General features: G+C 36.9%; 1 protein-coding gene across 26 annotated transcripts in view; it reads right to left on the reverse strand.

The window, feature by feature from the left end:
* Sox6 (SRY (sex determining region Y)-box 6) overlaps nucleotides 1-20,970 on the reverse strand; it is a 566,848-nt gene that overhangs the window by 159,893 nt on the left and 385,985 nt on the right. The window lies entirely within an intron of this gene.

The raw sequence follows: 20,970 nt of genomic DNA on the forward strand, positions 1-20,970 counted from the left end.
CGGCCCCATCAGAACTCAGCCTATCTTACTATGTCCCAAGAACACAGCTGCCTGTGCTGGCCATTGATCTGTGGTCTCCTCGCCCAGGTCATGCTTGCACCTCGTAGTTGCTACTTCTGCCCAAATGCCCACAGAACTGAAGAGCCGCCTACAAAGGCACTTGTGTGACATCCCCCAACCCCACAAGTTCAAGTTTTCCAGTTTACACACCACCGACAAGCTGTTGAAGAAAATCTAAATATTTTTAAAAGTCAGGAATACAAGATGCCAAATTGGGACATAATAAAGCTCTACTTCTTTTCTGTTTGGACTTCCTCATCAGTCAACCTTAAACCAAGTGCCCTTCTATGTGCCACTTTTCTGAGAGCGAAGTGTGGCGCAGTACCCATGGCTTTGGTAATGTTGCCCAATAATTAAAAAATTACTAAAATGATTTAAGGTTTCAATTTATTTCTCATAGATCAGGATTACATTCTCATCTTCATCATAGCGCCTGCATACTAGCTAAGTAGCTTTATTTCCTGTTTTTATATTTTAATATTCAACTGTAAGTCATAGCAAACAAACCAACAATGAACATACACCACTTATATTATCAAAGAACTATGCTGTCATCTGATCTTATGCAGATTTTATAAACACATGCCAAAATTGAAACAAAAAATACAATGTTATCAATTTAACGGGAATAATAAGTGCAGGAAATATTAGGCATTAGTCATCACAATAGATTAACAATCCTTTAATTAACTTGCTTAATAAATTACAAAAAAATTTCCTTAACCTTTTGTGTAATTTCTCTTTTATGTCACATATCCTCGTACAGTATTCTTTTGACCAATTAAAAAAACTTATTTTACAATGTATACAACCCACAGAAATGAACTCTTGATATTTCTTCCTATTCTCTGGTGTTCCAACTGGTCTTTTATGTGACTATTCCAAGTGCCTTAAAAAGACCTTTTCTTATCATCTTGCTCTGAATTAAATGAAATACAATGGCCTTCAGAATGTAATTGTTTTTAAAGCCATTTAATATTTTCTCATGAAAAAATTGCATAGGAGCTTTATAAAAGGACAAAAGAGAATTCTAGTGATATTCACATCAAACTTTCCCAATTCCAGTTCTCTGAGTCTTTGCAGATATCCACAGACTAGCAAACAGGAATTCCTGATAAATTTGCACCTTGGGTTTGCAATCAGGCTCTTCCTGGGCAATCAGTCTTTCAGGGAGTGTTCAAATATTTGCAGTAGAGTAGTTTGGGCTGCACATATTTTAGTTCTTATTCATACATTCCTCATTTACAAGTTGTGAACTTGGTAACTTTCCCATTTTGAAACCATTGCTCCTTCTCCGTAAGGGGGTCCTTGAATTGCCCTCTCTGCTTCAACATGAAGTGTGGGTCAGGTTGATTATCAAAAAAATGATTTCAGTTTTTTTCTTCAACAAATTTTCCTGGGCTACTCTTATTTCTATGCTCAAATTTCCAATTTGACAGATGAATTCACAGGTCTCTGAGTCAAAATGTCTGCTCTGAGAGACAGCACACTGATAAAGAACTAGGGTTCTAAATTCACATAGACAGAGAGGCAACAGAACGCAACGGCCAAGAGTACATAGTCTTCAGGATAAAAAGAAAATACCACCACAAGAAAGTAGAAAGGGGACCGTGAGGGAAAGACAAGAACATGGGGTAGGGAGGTGAGAAGGTAGAGGGAGGGTAGATACATTCAAAGCAGATATGAAAATGCCACAATTAAGCCCATTAATTTGTAAAATTAATATGTACTCATAGTTATAAGTTTTTAAAAGGGCATAGATTCTAGAGTCAGATTAGCTCTAAAATCCCAGATCTGCTGCTTATTAAATATATGAGCTTGAACAAATTACTTAATCTTTCAACACCTCGTTTTTCCCACTTATAAATGGGGATTTTTCCCACCCCAGTCACTATGTTAATGATTCAATGAGTTAATGTATCTAGAGCCTTAGAGTAGTGCCCGGCATAAGGAAACACTATATAAGTGTTTGCTGCTATTACCTGGGTTAGACGCCTGGCTAGGCCACTTACTGTGGAACTTTTCAAAAGTTACTTGACTTCTCAAAAGTCTGCTTTCTCAGTGACAGAGAGGATTATTGTGTCAATTAAATAATAAAACACATATAAGGCATTTATTACATGCCTGGTACATAGCAACTATTAAATAAACATCAGCTATTACATGAACACATCTTCCTCTTCTATGGTGTGCTTTTAGGAAGGAGTTAGTCCAGAATAATTCTCAGTAACTTTCCCACTGCATCGAGAACAGTCTTGATTCTGACTGAAAATTCCAAATTAATCTTTATTATTCCCTAAAAATGGTCCTCTAAGTATTATGTTATACACAATGACACATTCTCACATCTTTGTTTTAATGTCCACTCTCGTATCACTATCTCTTCTCCATGAGTATTCAATTCTAATTCAGTGTTTAACACCATGTCCCTCTAATCTAGTACGCTTTTTTTCTCTGAGGAACAGGAGGACAGGTCCAAAGACTTCAATTCCAGTCCTATCCCTGTTGATATAAAACTGTGTGGCTTACAGTATGTCACTTTGTCTGCTGATCATAGTTCCCTGAGACACAAATAAGTTGATTTGAACAGATGATCTCTAAGAACTCTCCCATCTTGCTGTACTGAGGTGTTCGCAGTTCTACACTTATAGTATATGATCAATGAATAGCTCATGGGTGAGTCTTCCAGAGTGCAAAAGCTCAGCTGAATGGATCAGGCCCTTGGTCCATGTGCCAATGCCTCTCCTCAGTCTCTACCATGCATTCCCATTCCTCCATCATTCCATCCTTTCAGTGTTTGCATTTCTACAGATTCCACTCTCTTACCTTTTCTCACTCTATTTTTATGTAAACTCATTATCTATTTGATGAGATTGAGAAATGTATTTAACTCAGACTCCATTCTCAAGTTACAAACTGCACATCTGACATGTAGTGGACGTACCTACCTGAATCACTCAGAATGTCAAATTAGAACCTCTCATCTCACTAACACTCCTATCCTGCTCGTCTTCACGTTTATGTTCTCTCTCCCCAGACAACTATCTGACTCCATCATGTACCATTTTGCCCCTTGCTTTGTCTGCTCCATGCTCAATGGCCTCCTTATTGCCCCTAAAATGTGCTGAACACACTTTTGATTTAAATATTTTGTAGTTCTGTTCCTTTGCCCAGAAATAGTCTTCTATATCCATACACACACGTCTCATTCTTTGCATTTGTTTAAATCATGTCTTTAAGGGGTCCTTTCTGAATAACCTCTATGAATTTGTAAAAATCACCACTCTGTACTCTGATTTAACCTATTTTCTCCATAGAATTTAGATAATTAATATTATCTATGTATTTATTTACAGTTTCTCTATTCCCAAACTTTGTCAGCTTTGTTCACTATTGTATTGTCAGTACTGATTCTGGAACATACAGTAAAACAGGCCCAGTAAGAATCTGTGGAATTAAAGAAACACATTTATCCTCCTATCCTGTTGAACAGAAGCATCAGCTCTATCAACCAAAGCAGAAACATGAGAATAAAACTTATTCTTTAGCCCTACATTCAATCAGCCACTAATCATATAGAACTATTTCTTGAGTACTCAAATCCAAAGCCTCTTCTCCTGCTGACTTCATCCTACCCCCCATTCCTTCTGTTAGGGATTACTTCAACAGGAACTTAAATGTTCTCTGACCCTACTTTCAGCTTTCTCAAAACTTTTCCCCACACTGTCAAAATGATTTTTCTGAAATTCAAATGCCTCCCTCCCTGGCTTAAATTCTTTAAATAATTGCTCTTAATTTTTCATATAATGCCCTTTGAGATCTGGTGAATAAACGGTTCCAACCCAGCTTCATTGCGCTGCACCTGCACTTGTGTTCTCCACGGCAGCTTTGCTGAGAAGTGAATTTACTTCCAGTTTCCCAAGTAATGCACTACACACCTATGAACCTTAGTTCAGACTCATCTCCACCTGGAAGCCTCCCACCTTCATCTCTTTCCTATTCCTGCAAAATTTCAATTCAGCTCAAATGATGCTTCTGAGGAAATCCCGCTTGACCTGTCAGCTGGGATTAAATGCCCCTCTCTGCACTCCAATACTAGTCAATGAATATAACTATCATAACACTCAGCATCCCGTATTTTTGTCATTTACTACAATGTAGGCTTTCAAAGTGAAGAAATTTGTGTTCTTTTAGCCTTAATAGTAGTACAGTGCCCAAAGGCTGGTAGAAATTTAATAAGTAAAATTTATTAAATTCATTCAATTTGAAAATTGTTGAGCTTATCTCCATGCTGAAATCAAACACATCTTTTCTTATTGGGTCCATTCAATAATCTAGACACCATATCACCAGAGGTATCCAAATCCCCCTTAGTGTTTTCCAATTTCTCTACCTTTACAAAACCCACCACCTTCCTTGATGTGTGTACCCTGTTTATGTGCCTGTCATAGATGATGACACCCAGGTGTTGACTTGATATCTTTGATTAAGACTTAAACTCACTAGACACTGTATGTGGTTTGTTTGGTTTTGTTTTTATTTTGTTTTTTTTTAATTTTTATGTTTTTGGTTTTTTGAGACAGGGTCTTGCTGTGTAGCCCAGGCTGACTTCAAACTCAGGGTGATCCTCCTACCTCTGCCTGCACAGTACTGGAATTACACGCATGTGCCACCACACCTGACCCATACACACTGCTATCTGGTACCACAGTGTTAAGGATACAGCAAACAAATGAGTATGTCTCACCAGAAATCACTTCTTCTCCCACATCTCCTAAGTGCTATGTTTGCCTCGACTGTAATCTATGTGTAAATAATAGTATCATAAACATTAGATTTCTTCTTATTTCTGTCAGAATAAATAATGATGAAATGTGGGGATATAGGTACGGAATAGAGAGGGGAAATGAAGAAATTTTATACAGGACTTCTACTAGGAGCAATGCGAGTTTCTCTTGCTGGCTTATAGCTTTAATTGGTGTCCTTTTAGGAATGCTAGGAGAAGATATTGGTGAACACGATGTCAGAATTGATGTAAAATTACTTTGCTCTATATAAACTCATTTACCATCATTATTAAGAGTACACCCATTAGCAATAAGTAGTTGCCAAAAGACTTCTCTACACATTAACTCTGCCAATTCTCACATCAGTCCCATGGGACTAGAGTTAGAGGTGCATGCATGCATGTGAGTCTGTGTGTTTTATCATCTTTTTTATAGAAAAAGCTCCTGAAATTTAAATGATTTGTCCAAGATCCCTTGCAAAATAGGTGTAGAGTCAATTTGAAACTATATTTCTATTTCTCAAGATTTTCTTTAAAGTCTTTTCTCCCGTAAGTTAAGCCTCAAATTAATATATTTTTCTTACAAATAGTTTAAACAAGCAGTTAATTAAGTAAACACATTCCAATTTGTAACTTTTAAAAAATATTTAAAACTATTCCTTTGATGGGAACCTATTCTTTCAAAGTCCACTTATTTCAATGTCCAGCCCAACTGCTGTCCCACGGCCCTTTCTCTGCTTTTCTGTAGTAATGGACCACATGGTAGAATGTGATCTTCAGGAGGGAAAACTATTCCTTGCACCACCTAGCAGCAAGCCATTTTATACTTTTAATTTTAAAATACACACAATACAAAGCAAATGTAGGGGCTGGGGATTTAGCTCAGCGGCAAAGCGCCTGCCTGGCAAGCGCAAGGTCGTGACTTTGGTTCCCGGTACCAGAGAAAAACCAAATAATAAATAAATAAATAAAGCAAATGTAACATTTACAAGAGAAAAATTATGCACATAATCCCCAGAAGCTCATTTTATACCTAAATCATACCTAACAATGACATTACACAAATGTATACCTTTAAGAAAATGCTTTCATTAAAGAAGCCCTCTTTTTTAGAGCAACTGACAGTAGCCCAGGTTGTGTAATAACACTGATTCATCCAAAAGTACTAACTTTTCCTAGCTGTGACTACCTCCTTTTGTTGTATCTCCTACTCTAAACAAAAATCATTTCTAGCATGAGTATGCTGAAGTTCAGTTCATTAAAGATGCAAGGCCTTAAGTTAAATGTTAGTGTTTCCCATTTTTTTTATCTTTTCTACCTATATTATTTTCAAACAACTCTTCAAAACAGTTATGTGAAGAAATCAGTATTCATGGAAATTATTTTGCTTCCTCCTTTTAATTTTTTATTTGGTCCTATAGTATGAAAAGTTAATTTGATAGAGAAATATTAGGCAATATGAACTTATGAACTGATAGAAAAAATAACGTAAAAACCTTTATACAGAATTCTGAGTAATACAAGAGCTAAAATACACACCCATGGATTTTAGTAACCTAATAACTATACACACAACTTTGGAATCTTTTAAATTTTTGACCAAGTGGAATTTGGGGTTAAATTTTAAAATGTAATAAAGTTTATAATATATACATTTACCATTAAAATAGTCTCCTTTCTGGAGTTTTATTGGCTTACAGAACAATCAGACTTTTGATAAGTCTGTTTCTACCTATAAAAATCTAGTTAATGCAACAGAACATTGGGATAGGTGAAACTTCATTACCAAATGTGTGTAAAGTGGCAGGATTTGAGTACAGGAACTGAGACATGAAGCAAAACCTCTGAAGCATATTTTTCATAACATTTCTTCCATATACAAAGTCATAGGAGTAGGCTCGGGACCTCACAGAAGGTCTAACATACCAGAACTGTAGGGCTCAATGGTATTGACCAGGCCTGACAAAACTGCCCTAGCATAAGACTAATGGATGTAAGTACTGAGCTGACACAGCGTGGGTTTCTAAAAGCAGAGAGTGATACAAGTTTTCGTAGAGAGGATATTTTCTAGAGAACCACACTTATTAATAGGAGGCAGAAAGAAGATTGGCCAGAAGGAGAAGTTAGTCTCCAGTATTAGCTTAACAAAACTTTATCCAACTCAGTGGAAAGTTCTGGATCGAGAGTCTAGTTTCAGTTTAAAGGCACAACCTTGGCATCCACGTCCAGCATTCAAATGGTAGAGTCATGGGAAGGATGCGGCCGGGACTAAGGAGCCCTCTTTAGCTACAGTAAACTGGCTTATTACTGTACCCCTGCAGCGGGGCTGCAAGCACTTCCTTGTTGAGGATTCTGCTCAGTGCGGGTCCATGCCTACCATAATGGTTTCTCATAGATACCACTTTGGCATTATACTAAGTGTAGTAAAGTTGCTTAACAGAGATAGAGGCTGATGTGGCTACTTTTGTTTTTTTTGTGGCTACTTTTTAATGTAAGTAAAAATAATAATACTCTTTTATGGTAAAGTAGTCTACAAAGCTATCAAGAAAACAAATGATATATTGTCAGAAAGAAATTATAGACTGAGGATAAAAATTAATTGTGGAATGTTTCATTTTCTTAGGCTAAGATTCTGTTCAGACTTCTAAATGTTCCTTCTTTCCTGAAGTCTACAAAAGCAGTACAGTGCGCCCAGGAGGCCAATTATTCCTGGCTGTGAATTACTTTAAAATGCTTTTAAATTAGTAAAGAATTTTTTGGAGCTGAACTCTCTTTTTAACACTCCTCAATTAGATCCAAATTCTTCACAAAACTACAAGAAAGTTTTTAACTCTTGATCCTGAACTAAGGATATCCTGTACCTTTAGTTTAAGAACCAATGATCCAAAGGTTTGATTGCTTTTCTGTGTAGTATTTTTGCCCTTTATCACACTCGCTTGTGGGCTCGTACAGTGTTTTCAAAAAAAGAAAAAGATTTGGGGCATTTGCCAGTTTCTGTGTTGCACACGACATCTGATTTCAACCCACCAGTATCATGTCAATGGGCTAGAAGCTGGAAAAGATAGATATACGTACTGACTTCAAAAAGGCAGTATGAATTGATTCCAGTGCTCCACGGGTATATCTAGTCCTTTCTTTCCTCCTGAGTCTCTACCTTGTTAAGACTATATCTCTTAGAACTTGACAATGCATCTGTGACTTTAAACATACGTATTATGAAAGGGTTAGGTAGAAAATTATTTTAGAAGCTAGTAGGCTCTAAATAGTAGGTATGCACTGAAAAAAAACCTTACTTTTATTTTATATGTAGTGTTGGCCATACAACTTTATGGTGATAATTTAGTGTACCTTCCTAGAAGTAAAAGAGAAAAGAAAAACAATGATAACTAAATTACAAAAATAAAAAAAAAAATAAGTTGGGCATGGGAGGAAACTCCTGTGTCATCCTCCCAGGTGCAAATTCCCAGATAGGAAGGTCTCAAATTCAAGGCCAGCATGCAACTTAGCAACCTATCAAGACCCTGTGTTAAATAGAAAGGAAAAAGTAGCGGGGAGCATGAGAGAGAGAAGAGAAAGAAAAGAGGAAAAGGAACAGAGGAAGAGGAAGAAGAAGAGGAGGAGGAAAGGCCAGAGAAGCAGCTCAGTGTGAAGGAGCTACGTTCAATCATAAGTGTCAAAATTTTTTAAATTTAAAAAAACACAGCCCACATAAATTTTAAAGACACACACTGACTGAGGTCTGAAGAGAAGAGAGTAGGACAAAGAGAAAATAAATTATTGAGTTCCTTTTTGGTACCACAAACTCCCACCACATAAGAACTGTCTATCAATAAATACTGCTCATTCTGAAAGTCAAGTCAGATGGCTACCACGTGATACTCACGGTGTTAATGTTTCTCATTATCCCTTATCCTGTCCCTTGTACCTGGCGCCTAGTAGTACTTAGAAAAAATGATTTTCAGAATGTACGTTGTTCGCACTTGCTGCAGCGTGTTTCCCTAGGGTGCACTGTGCAAGCATAGTCACTCCTGGAAGGGAGCTAAGCGTAACCATAGCTTATCAGACTGGCTGTCTATGGTATCTGCCTTCACACCCCTTACTGGAACTATGAAAACAAATTAACAGATTCTCCTGTTCAACGCAAAGATTCTCTACAATAACAAACAACGGACCTTTCAATTCCTTCAGCTTTTACACTGTAATAACTTCCTTGTTTGAAAATATCACTTCAAATTCATGATCATGGATAGAAACTGTTAAACTAGGAAGGTAAGAATTCAAATATTTACTGAAATGTTCTTGCTTCTACACCAGGGAGACAATATGACATTCACACATCTGAGTCTGTTTAATTTCACTCATGATTACGGTGTCAAGTTGCATCCATTTGCCTACAAAAGTATCAAGTTTGCCCTTCTTCATGACTGAGTAGTACTCCATTATATAAAAATACTGCATCTTTTTTATCCATTCTTTAGTTGATGGGCATTTGGGTTGTTTCCAAGGTTTAGCTATTACAAATTGTGCTTCTATAAACATGGGTGCACATATATCACTGTGGTATGATGTTTTTAATTCTTCTGGGAAGATACCCAGAAGGGGAATAACTGGGTCAAATGGGACCTCTAATCCTAGTTTTCTGATGAATATCCACACTGATTTCCACAGTGGTTGCACCAGTCTGCACTCCCACCAACAGTGGAGAAAAGTTCCTTTTTCCCCACAGCCCGCCAGCATTTGTTGTTGGTTGATTTCTTAATGACAGCCATTCTTTCTGGAGCGAAATAGAATTTCAGTGTTGTTTTAATTTGCATCTCTCAAAGGACCAATGAGGTTGAACATGTTTTCGTATATTTATTTGCCATTTTTATTTCTTCATCTGAAGAGTATATGCATCTCAGATGCACATTTTTGGATTTGGTATTCAAAATTGGAGGGTCTGAATTTTTTCAATTCTTTATATGCTCTAGATAGAAGTCCTTTGAGGGACAATTGAGTAAAATTTTTTCCCACTCTCTGGGCTGTCTTTTCACTCTGTTGGTGATTTCTTTGGATGTGAGAAAGCTTTTTAACAAGATGAGATCCCAGGTGTTGATTCTTTGCCAACAAATCTTTGGGTAAAGTCTTTTAAGTTACAGGTAAACCATTCTCTCAGGGCCTTGATACTGTGTGGTTTCGGCTTCCAAGCCTAACCCAAAAAGGTTAATCCAGCAAGATAACAACCTGCAGTGTCTTCCTCTGTGGCTCCTCTGCATTTCAGTTCATCATGTAGTATTTTGTCCTTTGGAAAGCCTGGGCACTGACAAGTGAACTTGTTACTCAGCCACTGACGGAGGTTTCAGGCTAAGGATCTCCATTCTGAAATTGGTCACCCAAGAGTTGAGCCTGCTGAAACTCTCAAGAAACACATTAACCACATCACACTTACAAGCACCGTATAACACTATGATCAACTTAAAGCCACTGGAAAGTTTGTAAAGTAACCTCTTGCTTGTGTGTAACTTTTTACTGTCATTCATTATAATTGGTGAACATCGAGCATTTAGCCATAGAGTTTATAATTAGTATTTTGTACTTGATGCCAAGATGCTCTGCCATTGTTCTCAGTTTTAGAAAGCATGGGCATTTCTGTCTCCCTGGCTCCTTTGCAAGTTCTCAGAGAGAAAATTGTATGTCTTGTATTTCCTAGATTGCCCCATACACCTAGCTTCCAGTTTTGTTACACAGAGCAGATGTTAAGTGAAGCCCGTGAAACTAACTGCTTCTCTATTTCTCTATAGCTAACTACAGTTTTCCCTATAGCTGATTACTAAGACAACAAATTGGTAAAGTGTTTTAAAAATCTACTTTTTGAGGAATAATTCTTGGTGTATTTTCTTGGTAGTCTTAGTAAGTTCTACTTTTCTACCTGGTGCGATATCGTGTAAGCCACAAATAACCATCATCACATTGAAGCGATATACACTTGGTGTTGCTAAAGCTAACACATTAGTCTGTGATTAGCTAAGAGTGGCAACGAAGGCATCTTACTTACAAAACAACAGCATTCTATTTAATGTGATTATTGTCCAAATGACTCTTACTGAACCATGAATTCCTCAAAGGCACAGACATGAGCCCCACCCAGTGCTAAGGTATTTAATAAATATTTACGGAATTGAAGCGAATGTACCACTCTCAAGATTTCCAGTTTTAATAAAACATAAGCAAGAATTTGTATCAGTTATGAAGCTTAAAAAAGAGATGAGCTTGTAAACTCTATGTGTAGAAACTGTCCAACCCTTAGTAGTCCCTTCTGAAGTTTTGCTCAGGAACAATGTTGTCACTGACTTAAAAACTATGGTAAAGTTCAGTACCTCTAAGGAAGAATCCTGAGAAACTAAATGCATATTCTTTAAGGAGGTAGTATTTGTACAGGACTTATGAAAGTCTCTGGAATATAAGTACTCAAAATTAACTAGATATTTAAGCACTGTTTAGAAATACAAATCACTCACTAATTTAGAGTTTGAAATGAAGACCAATGATACTTTGTAGTGTAAATATATTCGGGATTCTATTTCCTCCTTAGAAACATTTCAATTAATAGCAGAGTCAATCAAAATTGGTCATTAAAATGTGTTTTTTTGTACTGAAGATTTAACCCAGGGCCTTCACATTCAACTGTATCCCCCATACTTATTACTTTGCTTTTTTTTTTTTTTAACTGTCTGAGACAGGATCTTGCTAAGTCACAAAGTTGTTCTAGCTGGGCTCAAACTTGTGATCCTTGGGATTACAGGTGTGTGGCAACATGCCTGACCCCAAAATTATTTTTTAATTAATCAATTGTGAACTGTTCACTTCATCCAAATTACCCATTTTAATCAAGTAGAAGTTAAAAAGTACAAATTCATCACCAAACATATCTGCAAATCAGATAGACTACTTTCATCAGATCAGTACCTAGGGAATTCAGACATGCAAATTCTTAATTTCCCATCAGTCTATTAATTCATGGAAGCATAAGTTAAATATTTAGTATAATTTGTTTCATATATGAACTTTTGCAATATTTGCTTCAATAAGTAATGAACATTAAAAAGAATAATTCTGAATCTCCTTTGTCCAATAAAATAATTTAATATTTCAACTATTCAATTTAAAAATATTTACGAAGTATTAGCCATATGCAAGAAAGAAGTCTGCTTTAGGACCAAGGTAGGCATGTTGGGACTATAAAAGCTGGCTGTTGCCTCTGCTTCTAAGGCAGCTCTGATCTTGTAGAAGGGAGAAAACATGCACAAAGTGCTGGAAAAAAAACCAAACCAGTGAATATGGTATGCTATGGAAAAGCCATAACGGGTTGAGGAAACTCAGAAAAGAAAAATAACTTTAGGGCAGGGGACAGAGGTATTGTTCATCAGTAAAGGTTTCATGGAGCTAGGTCTTTATGTGATCCTAGGCTTTTAAACGATAAAAATGAACACAAGGAAAAAGATGGGTCCTCCAAGGAGCACAATGACATGACAGCCGACCTGGAGATGGCAAAGCACAAGTCATGTTCAGATTACAGATAGACTCGTTCATCAGCTATCAAGAAAAAAGTAAATCTAGAAATAACAGTAGCAACCATGTTATGGAGAGCCACAAAATTCAAGCTCAAAATTCTGAACTCAGAAAACCATCCATACACTGACCCTCCCAAATGTCTATTTCCAGTCCTTATGTCTCTTGAATTCTACGCTCTTGGGTCCTACGGCCTATTCAGCATCTCCTCCTATATTTCTAAGAATTTCAATTTATCACTTCAAGATAAACTCTTGCAATGTTCATCCTCACGTCACTCACTCCATGCTGACATCTGTTCTCTTACAGTTTTTCCGGTGAATGGCAGAATCCCAGTGAAACGTCCACTCCGTTTTTTTTTTTAAGCTGTGTAGGTCCAAATCCTTGCAGTCAGACTCTTGACTTTTCTCTTTCCTGTTCAGTCCAAATCTCTTTGGCTTTCCTCTCACAATATACTCAGAGTCTAACCGCTTTTCCCTATCCACCGCAGTCAGGAACCAGTATGTTTTGTTTTATTAACCTTCCCCTGCTCTCTCCGCTTTCACTCTTGGCTCCTTCAGTCTACCTGCGACACAGGAGCCAGAAGGAGCCTCAGAAACCCAAATCAAATCCCAGGTTACTCTTCTCAGTGGCCTCCCATAGCACTTCCAGACGGGAGTAAAGGGCCTTCTGCATTCATATTTCCTCCTCTTCTGCCTTTTGTTACTCCCGCCTGCCAGCAGGACCAGCGCCTTAAATTTCCTTGAATACAGTGGGCTTGCTCCTACCTTATACAAGTTCGTGTCTGCTCTTTCCTTTCTCTGACAGTCTTTCTCCACCTACCCACGTGATTTGCTTCCTCAGTTTCTTAGGGTCTTGTGCTCAAAGGTTGCCTTTTCTGTTAAGTACTTACTCAAACACCGTGTTCATAATTGCAGTCCCTCTTTCCTGCCTATTTACCCTGCCTGGTCTTTTCTACACAGCAGTTCTCCTAGCATGCTATAATGTTACTTATCCCTTTTATTATCTGTCTGCCCCCACTGGAATGTAAACTTAGTAGCAGCAGAGATTTTGGTAGACTGCCATACCCTCGAAGACTAGAAGAGTGTGGGGAACACAAGCACTTCATGAAAATTTGTTAAAGCAAAAGCACAATCAATAGAACTCCCTTGGAAACTCCTAAGCACAAGAGAAACACAGAGAATCTGCTTTAGGAGAAACACCCTGGGATAGATATGTACAATGAAGTGCAAAGCAATGGTCTAGAAGTAAGAAAATAATTTAATACTCTCTTCAGCACTTTTGTCATAAAGTGCTGATAACCTGGATCATATTAGTGACAGTAGAATTAAAAAAGAAATGACAATTTTGAGACATTTTCAGATAAATTGGACTACAGTTGGTAATTCTATTATGAAGATATCAAATCTGACTTGGAGTGAAGATGTCATGTATAAAAACAGGAAATATGAAACTGAGGGAGGTTTATAAAGAAATGATATGGATTGCTAATTTTGAACATTCTAAGTAGCAAAGGGGAAGCAAGCCTAATATTAATTCAGGTCAGAAATAAAGATCCTAGAATTTCTTTTGACTTTCATTTCTGAAGGTCCTATTGGTTTTTATATTCAGATATACTCCTTATCTGCAATAAAGATGGCTTGATTTGGCATCTGTTATTTCTACTAAAACACACTTTAGTAAGGAAACCATGGGATTTCTGGGGTAGAAAGCAAGGAAGTTAAGCAAAAGCACTTGGAAGGAAATGGCTTTTACCTTTTTCTTCTGCAAGTTACATAGACACCATTTTACATTCTAAGATACCACCTCTTCCTTCAGAGTTAGACCATCACAGCTGTATGCTGGGCTCAGATACTCTCGGGAGTTATCTACCCAGTAGAAGAAATAGTCATTGAGTGAAAATTGTGGTTTTTCAACAACAACTTCTAATGACATACAAAAAAAAAGTCCAGTTCATTCATCATGACCACTTTGATAAGCAGATGCAATCATATAGATCACCTGTCAGCTGTCCATCATTACAAATAAAATGAACAGTTAGCCCTCCTTTTTTATTGTACCATACAGAGCTTATGTACAGCAGAATATTGTTCCCATAAAATGATAATGGTACATGTCTGGCTTGTGCCCAAGTGCCCATATTTGAAGATTTTCTAATCCTTTTATGTTAAAAGTTTAAAATATAAGCCAGGTGCGCTGGTGCATGCCTGTAATCCCAGCACTAGGGAGGCTGAGGCAGGAGGATTGCTGCAAGTTCGAGGCCAGCCTTGGCTACAAAGTGAATTCAAGGTCAGCCTAAGCTGCATAGTGAAACCATGTCTCAAAAAACGACCAAAAAAAAAAAAGTTTAAAGTGTAGATTTAAATGTTTTGGGCAGATTTTTAAATATATTTATTGAGGATGGTAGGAAATAAATTTATGTATTCCATTTAACAAATCTATACTTTTATTCTTATAAGACAGAAGTTTAAAGTTGGATAAGATCTTCATTTACAGACAATTCTTTGCAAACAATTCAAAAAATTGGAATGTTCTGCTTTAAAAACATTCAACTGATGAAGTAGATGATTATTGTTTATATTTCTCTTTAAAATGTAATATGACAAAATAGTTATGCAAATATTTAAATGCTGATTTGTATATCATTATTTGCTAACGATGTCAAGCTTGAAAAGTACAGAAATTTAAAATTTAGTAGTCAAAATTGAGATAAAGTGCTAATAAGGATTATAACAAGTCAACATGGAAAGATTACCTAGTTTACAAAGCCTTAAAAAATGAAAAGTGAAAATAGAAACATACCTGTAGCCTCTTACATAGGTCCCTTTAGCAATAAGAATTTTTTCCCAGAAATTGAGAGAAGCTAAAAAAAATCATAACTTAAAACTCCCAGAGAAATGTTGAAATAAAGATCTCCACATTTTATGCAAGTACTGCCAAAAGAATTAGTTCACAGTATTGACAAGGATGCTGCTTAGCAAATTGTTTAAATTACTTCCACTTGAGACAGAAAAGAACCAAGGTACATTAGCCTCTCCCCTCCCCCTCTAGTGAATTAATATTCCATGATATTCACCACAACTGCTGAGGGCGCACCTCTTCTCAAGGAGCAGAGAGCAACAAATGGCTATTTCACAAAGAATAAACATATACCTTTGTAATTTTAACGTGTGTGTGAAAGAAAAATGTGGAAGAGATCTATGTTAATAAATCTTGAATAGGGAAAGAGCAAAATAGTAGCTATGGCTTGGAGAGTAATTAGTCCTTTAGCATCTTCTGTCTTCAAAAATGCTTCCTCTAGGGAAAAGCCAAAAAAAAACCCTGTATATATATAAATATATATATATATTAGTTAAGATAGTTATACTACTAATTTCTCTTCCTTCATTGAAAAGAAAGGTTTGTGCTAATATTGTTTGGACAATTAAATGCTGATATCTTGTACTCTGAGTACCTAATTTAAAGTACAATGCACAATGCATTAACCACTGTTACTCTCCTATGGTCTTGTTTTGAAATTTCATTTTATTTTTTTCTCTTAAAAGAAAAGAATGCTTCCTCCTATGCTGATTCTTTTAAATGGCCTGGGTCCTGGCTGCCTTTGTTGGGCTTGGAAATTGTTCACATATGAGAGAGATTAAGCCCTCATTTAACAGAGACACATGCCTGTCAAGACCAGAGGAACAAAGACCAGTCCCTGGGGCCTGTTCAGCTCCCAGAGGCTGCCACTCACTCTGCTAGCAATGCTTACCCTTCGCAGAATGTGTAGGAAACTCCATAAATCAGTTCCTCTGCTTCACTTAACGCATAGCGCTGTGAATGCTTTTCTAAGTCTTTTCTCCTTCTTTTACAATTTAAAGCTAGTAAGTTTTAAAAAATTAAAGTGTTCATTTTTTTCAAAATGCAGTAAGACTTCTTTAGTCAAAAAGATATCGAGGCTGTCCTCACACATTTTCAGTGTACATGAAAGGCTGTTTCCCCTTAGATTTCTTCCCAGATATCTTTCGCACACTTCATACTTAATAACAAGAAGACTCATTGTGTGGGTTGCAGGTATATCTCCCAGCTACTTTTTTTTTTTGTTTGTGTTTTGTTGTTTTTCTCCGGTACCAGGAACCGAACTCACGACCTTGCGCTTGCCAGGCAGGCGCTTTGCCACTGAGCTAAATCCCCACCCCTCTCCCGACTACTTTTAAACATACCTTTTGGGGTCAACAGATTCAATACATTTGTCTCTTTAGAGCACCAGGGCGACATGTTCTCTCAGGGTGGAGATTCCAATGACAACCAGATCCTTTGACTGGGGAAGTGAAATGGCCTTCTTGTAAACCCAACCAAATACCTTCCTCACATTCTCCTCTCCAAGTAAAACATAATGCTCTTTTGAGAAAGACCACATTACCATTTATGTAAATCTTACGTGCTGTCCCCTCCCTCATACCTCACTTACTCCTTCCCTTGGGAAAAACATGGAGGTTATGGTGAAAGATTACCAAGCAGACTTTAAAAGCATTGCGGCTGAGACCTACTTTTCTCCAAAGTAGAAGAGAGGAGGACTATGTGGGAATGAGTACTTGTCCATAATTATTAAAATAAACCCTTTATTTAGAAGTAAAACGCTTGTTTCAGCTGTGCTGCATGTACAGAAAACTTATCAAGGGTGATTTAGCAATGTTAATCTTTCCACAGAAACATTGGGTGTTCCAGGGCTGACAGTTTCAATTCTCAAGATGCCATGAACCTCCAAATAAGAAGCTGGTGGCCCAGGAACTTCACCCTCCTCAGCAGGGGAAAAGAAAAGCAGATCTGGATTTGATAAGTAGAACCAGATTCACCCATTGGTTATATGGTAAATCCCTGCAATAAATGGGGACCATAAACGGTCCAAGAAGCTAACAGGGCAGCAGGTTTTTCAGAGGGAGTTTCATTCATATTTAGAAACTGGACGGACATAGAGCTGGCACACGTTATGGGAACACAGATAACCACACATGTGCCTTAGCCTAAAAGGAAAAATAAAAGAAAAGTGGGTCTCGGACTCTTTCACATTCATATTTATGTATCATTCCCAAATGATTTATCATTTTTCAAATAACAAATTATTTTCATTTTTAAACCACAAATCAGATCCTGCAGGCCTTAACAAGGCAGATGTCAGAATGTGGTAGTACAACAAAATTAATTAAATAACTCTTGAAAAAAAAAAAACAGTTTACTTACAAAAATGACATTAAGGTGAACTGCCTAATAAGAACATGGATTTGCTTAAATAAAACATTACATAGTTCTGTTTTACATTCATCCCTAAAGCCCTGAAAGATATTAGAATTTTAGTGAGTAATTACCCTATTTACTTCAAACAAAATGGGAGGAAATTTGAAAACCATATTAAGTTCTAGCACACAACAGAAATGAAATTTTCTCATTTTTTATCTTACAGCCCAATAAATAAATTGTAGTTGGAAAATTTATTAGGACCAGAAGATGACACTTAACTAGTTGCAATGAGGAAATGGTCAAAAGAATATCCACATCAATGTTATTCGTTAAGCAGGAAACCTATTTCCGGGAAGCATAACCAAGAAGTCTCCCGTTCATAGGTTAATATTTTTCAGACAGTCTGAACCACACTCAGCACTACTCCCACAGTTAGAGAGTGTTCTACTTGCTCAACACGTCTCCTCTCAAATGAAAATGCAACACATAGTGAAAACAACGGAGACTAGGGAAAGGTGTTATATGCTATATATGCCACTGACATAATACTTCAATAGGATATGCTGTAATTTCCTGCAATTAATACTTAGAAAAGCTACATGGATTTTTTCCCAAAAATTACAATATTTTTCTTGCAACACTAATATTAAGTCTGTGTCACCCTTTCCATTATATAGCCCTAAAACTAAAAGCTTGTCATTGGCTACAGAAAAGTGTTTTCTACATCCTGAAAGCAAGCATTTATACACCATCTTCCCAGATGTATTTTTCTAAAATTCCACCATAGCCATCATCTTATGTGGCAACTATTACAACCATCACAATATTTCACAAAGGAAACATGAATTGAACCTCGTGATCTCAAACCCTTTGATGGTTTACAATGAAAACAGTGCTCCTACGTGGATGTAGCTTACCCTGTACCACATTTGACATTTACCTTCAAACTTCATCAACAAGATTACTTACTGTGGTAGGGCATGGTGATATACACCTATAATTCCAGAACATACCTACAATCCCAGAACCTGTATATGCCTGGAAGTATAGCTCAGAGTAAAGGCTCTGAGTTAAATACCAGTTAAAAAACAAAAAACAAAAACAAACCTGCTCTCTTCTTTTCTAAGGCCTGAGCCATTCCTATCATCCAGAGTCAGAGGTCAGTTTTCCAATAATCTTTAGAATCCTTATTTTAAATATACAACATGAAAGTCATTTGCTGGAGGACAAGCAATTAGTATAGAACAAAGACTAGGTATAGACATCCCGAGTCAAAATCGGGCTTCTTTCTGTCACTGATCTAATTTGTTGCTGCGGTAATGTTATTTTGTCCTCAGATTGGGGCCACATCTCTTCCATAGAAGGGAGAAGAACATAGTCCTGTCGAGAGCAGGTCAGTAATCTTCTCCATACCTCCTCCTTTTCCTGGGTTTGAAATTGTGGCCTCCTTAAGGAGGTTCTCCTTAAGGAGAATTGTGGTTCTCCTTAAGGAGAACATGTGAATCTGTGGAATTAACTTGGTTGGGAGAATTGGATGGGAGAATGACTAAGAGTTAGAAACAGATACAGATACCAGTGAAACAGATTGAAAGCACTGGAAAGATCTATACTTGCATATTTTTCCAGCTGTCTTGAGACTTGCTTTTATTTTTTAAGTATAAGCTCAATTTAAAAGAAAGAAATCAAGTATGACAATCAAATCCTAAGATTTGGTGATTATACTCAGTTCAAGGGTGATCACATGTAAAGAGATAGATGCCAATTCTTTGCATAAAGTGGAGCAATAATGTTATTTATAAAAGCATTGCATTTGCTTCCAGACTTTTTCTCAATGTGTGTTTTTATGTAGTTAAAATCTTATTGCATTTATATTACTATGTTTTAGGATTTTTCCATTTAATGTTACAACATTATCCCAAATTATTAAAAATTACTTGTAAGTATTATTTTTTACAGTCCATGGTAGTTCATCACATGAATACATGATAAATTTGATGATTTTATTAGTATTAAAATCAGGGTTCTTTTCATGTACATCTAAATCTTTTAAACCAACTTTTTTCTAATTTAAGAGCAGCATGTGTTAGAAAGTTCGTTTAGAAAACTAAAACAAGAAAAAATAGTTTAACTATAATTCTACTACTTGATGGCATTTGCCTTAAAATTATATTCATAACCACTTGATGTATGCATTGTAACACAAATCAGGGTCCCTACAGTCAGTACTCAATGTTACTGAGAGGGCAAGTTACTGGATCAATATGGAGGCCAAGGTCCTAAACACAGAGCTCAGATTATCTTTTCTATTGACCACTATAATCTGAACTCTCTCCCACAAGGGGTCCATAGGAGTTTAAGAGTTTTCATGATATATGTCCATCCTACATGGAGTCCATGAATGGGTCCTCTCAGAAACCAGTGGATGTGACAATCCACATTAGAATCAAAGCAGAAAATCTTAACAGAAAAGTAGCTGTGTGTATGGCAACTTCAAGAGCTGTAGTTTCTAGGCTTGCATTAAAGATAGTTCAGTAATGAGCTGGAATTCCCCCATCTGTTGTTTCAGCATTTGTGTTGTTTGTGCTTATCCTTTGTGCCTGTTTGTTTCCTGATCTATCTGATCTTCTCAGGCTAGCCTCTGGATAGAACCTAATAGTTCTGTGAGCTCATTTCTGCCAGTACCAAAGGGCTTTTCCACACGAAAGAATACCAGGTCACCTAATCGTCGCTCCACTCCATCTTGCCTTCAGAAGAAAAAGATGTAGAAACCTGATTATGTATAAAGCATTACAAAAACATTAAACAGAGTTATGTAAAGAAAAAGCTTGAGTTTTTCTTTTCTCAAACCTCCATTACTCATCACTAAATAAGATGACAGCTTTCTGTTCATGTGTATTGTCTTTCTCTTCATCTTCTTTCCCGAGTATAAGTCAAGAGGAAGGAGGCACTTACAGCCACAGAATGGAGTGGGGAACCTTTAGGATAAATGAATATCTGCACCAGCAGCTGGAGGTCCTTGTTCTTGGAGGTTTCAGGTTTCTGCATCCTCAGGTTCCATTCACTTAGATGAATCCTACAGTGCACTAATTCTCCACAAATGACTTCCACCACATCCAACTTGGGAAACATCCACCTAATTTTTATGTACAATATTTACACTTTAAGCTAAAATTCTTCCAATAAAATATACATGCAACAAAACTCAGGACTTTAACCAGACTGAGGAGGGATTCTATTTATTCTGACCTGTAACTCCCTTAACTTTCCTTGTAAATATCAGAACTTTAAATTTTCTTAATGGATTGTGTGGTGGATAAAATTAATCCACTGCCTCACAGGAGACATTACACCTTTTGCAT

The sequence above is a fragment of the Chinchilla lanigera genome, unplaced genomic scaffold (assembly GCF_000276665.1).
Source record: "Chinchilla lanigera isolate Chin_1 unplaced genomic scaffold, ChiLan1.0 scaffold00013, whole genome shotgun sequence".
Lineage (NCBI taxonomy): Eukaryota > Metazoa > Chordata > Mammalia > Rodentia > Chinchillidae > Chinchilla > Chinchilla lanigera.